Consider the following 6,139-nt stretch of genomic DNA (forward strand, 5'->3'; position numbering starts at 1 on the left):
CTCAAAATTCTCCTCGTAAAACGTCGTCTTTAATTAATTATATTATAAAAAAAAGGAATTCCAAGTTTCAGTTAGTTTAGTGAAGTTAACCTAACTTCAGGAAACTTGGAATTCCTTTTTTTATAATAGAATTAATTAAAGACGACGTTTTGCGAGGAGAATTTTGAGCTTGTTCGAAAGACTCTTTATAATACCTATGTTTCGACAATCGTATCAGTGCAGTTAATTTATTTTTTAAAATTTTAAAATTTTTAATATTATATTCAGTTGGATTCTTTAACTGCTTTTTAAATAACAGTTTTTTTTCTTAACTGAAATCAAAATTCCAGACGTTATCCACGGCCTTATAGGAAATTTTTCTCTGCAAGTTTTCTTCGTAGCAAATGGGCAACTAGAATCAAGGCAGCAATTGAAATTTCTTAGGAAAGTATCAGTTGCCACATCTGTATCCTCCGTGGATATTACATCCTGCTAATCCAACAGACCAAGGCTTTCACTCAGGTGCTTTATTGTTATTTTATTTATTAACCGTACTTGACGTTACCTACCTGTGGTATTTTATAAGTAAAAGCTAAATCTGAAACCAGCAGGAAATGATCCGATATATCACTTAAAACAGCAAAACTTGCTTTAATTGGTAAGGATGTAAAAAATTATCAATGAGAGAAGCAGAACTAGGTGAAATTCTTGTAGGTATCAGGCGAGTAGGAAGCAGATATGCAGAAAAGCAAGAAGACAATAAATCAACAGAAGCTTCATTTAAAGCCTCTGGAAAGTTAATTTTGAAATCTCCGGAAATGACAATATCTTTGTTTTAAAAATGAGGTTCGTGCAAAAAATCATAGAGTTTTAGAGAGGAAAGACTTGGCTGAAGGAGAAGAAGGTTGGTTTACTACGCAAAAAACTATATATTTCTTCCAAGAATAATTTCAGTCACCATTACTTCAAAAAGTATTTCCTTATGAGAACCTTCTAGATTTGCTAGGTGTCGAAAAGAGATCCCTTCTTTAAATAATACTGCCAAACAACCTTGGCGCCTTGTCAGTCGATTTTTGAAAGTAAATTGATATCCAGGAAAAGCAACAAGAGGAGCCGGGTCTATAAGAAAAGTCTCACAGAATCCAACAACATGACAAGATAGCTTATGAACTACATCGACAAGATCATCCTATGAACTAAAAAAAACTCTACAATTTATAAATCCTGTTCTCTCTACAGCAGTACTGGGAAGAGCAAAAACTTCGGAAGGTAATTTATATTTACATTTTGGAAAATTAATTAGCCCATCATTATTTATCTCATTTCCAAAAAAATTATCATGGCTCTGGAGAATGGAAAAGTCCAATGGGTTAGACTCTACGTCTCTCAGTCTAACCCCAGTACAATTATCATCCAATATAAATAATCAGAATTATGATCAGGACTAGCAGAAACTTTCGCAAAATTCAAACCGTCTAAGTCTTAACGTAGCAAAAACAACTGAGCAAGCGAGAAATCGAAAATAAGGATGAAAAAAAGAAACTGCTTGAAAATAAATAGAAACAAGAGAAAGAAATGGAATTTATTCATTGTAAAATGAAATGCGGATAAAGAAAAAATTATTGTACTCAATTACTTCATATAAATAGAAACACACAAAAAAGACAGAAAATAAACTGATAATAAGCTACAGAGGGACAAAAAGCCTCACAAGAAGTAAAAATAATAGAAACTCACAAAAAAGACAGAAAGTAAACTTATAATAAGTCTACAGAGGGACAAAAAACCTCACAAGAAATAAAAATAATAGTTCTTATGAACAGAGAAACATTACATAAATTAATAAAAATAATCTCACCAAACGAATGTCATTATTAATCACCGTAACTAGTCAATCTTAACCCATTGTGAAGACGGAGACTTTTTGCACTCAAGCCATAATTTACTCCCTTTTTGTTTAATACGCGTAAGATGAACCTAACCCGAATCACGCATGTCCTTTCACTTAGACAATAGCTCATTCCGTAGGAAATTTAGCTTTGGTGGGAGATCAGAGCAAATGCGAATTCCACTACCCTTTAACTTATTCACCTCACTGAGAATCTCCTGAATGCTATGATCTGTGTCTAGCGATATAAAAAAGGGGCCGGTCGAACACTAGTTTTCCTACTAGTGATGTTGAAACTGCTATTTCTCGCAAGGCGATAACACTTGGTAAGAGGAATGTCCTCGGTAACTTGTAATTTGTCAGAAAGAAGAGACTTTACGTTGCTAGTCACTGATTGATTATGCTTTTCAGCAGGCAAACCATGAACAATCAAATTCAACTTTCTTTCTCTCAAGTCGATGTCCAAAAACTTACTCTCAAAATCGTTATTCCGCAGTTTTTTTGCTCTAGATCATTTCGAAGCTTTTTAGATTCCTCTCGTAGATTTGCATTTTCAGCTGATATTTGCCAAACTTCATCATGAAGGGAAATTATTGAAACAGAAAAACTTTTCTGATCTGCTAATATTTCATCCAGCAACGCCTGAAGCCGTTTCATTCCTTCATCAAGTTTTGCTGGAGGGGAAGCCTTAATGATTGCTACAATCCGCACGTTGAAGTCTAAACTTGCATGAAATTACGCAATGGCAAAGTTCAAAACAATATCAAATTTAATCCTTTTAATTTGAAAAAGTAATCCAATTATAGGAGTTCACTCTTCAATAGCTAGATAATGACCTGGCTATATTGCCAGTGAGTGCCGTTCTAAGAAAAACTATCCCCCAGCAACCCCCATTATAATAACCATTTGTTTGGGAGAACAAACTTAAACGCCAATGGGACAGGAAGTTATAGAGGATTACCCTGCAACCCATGCCATCCCTTGTATACGTCAAGCCCTAGCCCCAACAGATGAAGTAGTTATCGTTTTCCCAACCCAAATACTCGGCAAAACACATACCAGTATGTGAGTATAGTGCAAGGACAATATATCCTACTATATTTAATAGGAATACAGGTAAAAATAGCGGAAATTTTTCTACGTCGGGAAACTTCACGTCACTGCGAAATAAATAAATAACGCGGGTCATCTGCACAAGAAATCACAACCCGCGCAACAATACATGGCAACCTCGACAGTCAAATGTCAATCAGCTAGCAAGGGAAGTGTCCAACGAACCTCTATTGCAAACACTGACATACCACCACCCACAGGGAACGTAAGGCCCCAAAGACAATTAACTGGGACTCTGGGGGCCAGTATTTTTTATAGGTCCCACCCATTTATAGTACCCTCCTTAAGTGATAATAACAATATATTACCTATATTTAATGATTTTGGTGTTGCAAATGTTTATTTTAAAGCACTAGTAGATTCTGGTGTGACAGTCGATATAATAAGCTCAAATGTGTTTAATAAGTTACCGGCATATATTAAGCGAAGAAAAAATTTCCGTATTCCCAGTTTAACTAGCGTCACAGGGCATAGATTAGAAGCAAAAGGCTCAATATGCCTAGATTTGACGAAAGATAACAGGATTTTCCCTACTAACGTCATAATATGCAAGAATTTTCAGTGTGAGGCCATAATCGGTGCTAACTTTTTAAAATCTAATTAAGTGCTATTAGACGTAGCCAATGACAGACTCATATACCCAGCCGATCCAATTCCCCGACGTTTCGAGAAAGGGGACGCAATAGTGAATATAATAAAGTCTTTTTTACCCCGTTTTTCGTCTTGTAGAAGATCAAATTCTAGTGGGAAATGGATTGAGTCTATAAAGGCAAAGATAAGAGATATGCAGAAATATAGGCAAATAGAAATTAAAAAATATCAGAGTTATGGAACAAGGTAATAACTCTCAACGTGGTTCACTCGCAACCTACTTCAACAGAGGAAGGTTTAACTCAACAAAACTCCAATCAGTATGTAATAGAAAATGAACTGGAAGAAAAATTTTATGGGTTTACCCTACGTAAGACAAATTTCCCCCCAAAAACACCGCAAAGAGTTCAGAACTCACAAATGATCGAACCAGTAAATTATAAATCGGAAATTTGGTATGTGTCTCCGTCAGAAGAAATCCATGAGGACCTGTTATGTGAAGAACAGATCATATCCTATGAAAAAGGAGAAGATTTTATTTTATTAACAAATACCCACGAAAATGATACGATTACAATAAAAAAGGGAAGTGTCTCGTTGAAATACAAGTTATTTCTGACCGCAATTTAAATATGTGGGAAAATTCCGAGCAAAACTTAGTTAACTACAAGCCTCAGGTCATTGTTCTTTTTTGGAAATAATATTACGGGGGCCGAATACGGGCTTATACTTTGGCGTATAATGTTGTTTCTTTCTAATTCACGGATTTTGTTTTTTCTGCACAAATTTCGTACAATAAGAATTTTTCAAATTTGGTTGAAAAACTGAAAAAAGTAGAAATTTCTTCGAGTTCTTTGCTTTAAGGCTTCGACATTATATGAATGTACATGAACATTAATGTAGAAGCAGCCGAAACTCTTCTAGAAAGAAAGCTGTTAAGAAATTTGGATCTAATTAGTGGCAAAACAGATTTGGAAGTTTCTGTAATTATGTATGTAGTAAGGTTGTGCAATAAGTTCTCTTATTTTTTTCCATTCAGAGGGGAGTATTTCGAACAAATAAATGATTTACCTATGGGGGCCCCTTTATTATTTTTATTAGCTAATATTTTTGTGGACAATTTTGAAACAATTGCGTTAGATTCATATTTTTTGAAACATATTTTTTTGGGCCGGTATATAGATGACATAATTACAATATGGGATTATGGGAAGGAGGATTCAAAGCAATATTCTTGAATAAGGTTTTTTTAGTTTAAGAGTTTCACAAAAATTTTGATTTAAACACCGATCCTTACAAGTCAAAGAGACATTCTCGAACAAAATAAAATGGTCTGGAAAACTGAAAATATGTTCTGAAAGGGCTGAAGTGAAATCTTCAGACTTAGAATGCTGTTTTAAAGCCGAAGAAATAGAATCTTTATTCTGTAATAGTTGCATTTCCAAACTCTGGTTAGTACGTCCCACATATGAGCCTCCGCAAGTACATGGGATCTGATAAACCCTACTTTGTTGCCCCAATGAAGTTAGATCCTTCTAAGAATTTAGATAACTACCTAAAGTATTATTACTCTTTAAAGCTACCCTTAGACCATTACTCTGTAAAATTCTCTTAAGTTTTTCACTTAGCCCGGGTACAAATGGTAAGGAACAAAAAACATCCTTCTCCCGAGTTGTCTCCAAGACTATCTATGATATCTAGACTATCTATGAAGCTATCTATGATAATTTATTGAAATCTGACAGAGTAAAATTCAATCGCCCAATGTAGTTGACCTTTATCCAAATATTATATCCTTGAACGCAAATGAACCGAATCCAAGAAGGTCAAAGAGGCTAGCTTCTGCCTTTGCTTTGAAAAGAGTTAGAGAATTAAACAATATGTAATTTCATTTCATTTTGTATATACACTTTCGTTTTAATTTTGTTTTAGTTTAGTTTTACTACTGATGACAGTCACTGTATATGTGACCGAAATATATGGTATTTTTGTTAATTTATATACACTGTCTATTAAAAATGATTTTATCCCTATTTTGAACTTTTATTTTATAGAAAGAGAGAGAGAGAGAGAGAGAGAGAGAGAGAGAGAGAGAGAGAGAGAGAGAGAGAGAGAGAGAGAGAGAGAAATACATACAAACACCTAGAGTCAGACACACAAACACACAAAGACAGACATAGAAACAAGCAAACACGTTGGATTAACTGATATTTCATACCTTGCTTATCATGATGATAATCTTCTATTTTTAAAGAAAATTTTCTAACAGTAACTTTTTAAATAGCGGAAGCTAGTATATTACCCAAGTAGATATAAGTCAAATTTATTTGGAAATAAATAGTTTGATATATTTATCAAAGATTAATTAATCTGGGGGAGAGGGAGGGCAGAGGTACTTCGAATTTTTTTCAGGCAGTGGACAAAGAGGACCAGTGCAAGTTTTCTCTCCGAAATATTAGCTTGTCAAAAAATCGGTTTACAAAAATTGCCGAAATCTTTTTCCGAATATTTTGTAACTTATCTCCGTAAAATCCCCGGTTGGTAGACATTAAGACTGACTAAACAAAA

Source organism: Artemia sp. Qi Xiang Cuo, chromosome 1 (assembly GCF_049724085.1).
Source record: "Artemia sp. Qi Xiang Cuo chromosome 1, ASM4972408v1, whole genome shotgun sequence".
In the NCBI taxonomy this organism is placed as follows: Eukaryota; Metazoa; Arthropoda; class Branchiopoda; order Anostraca; family Artemiidae; genus Artemia; species Artemia sp. Qi Xiang Cuo.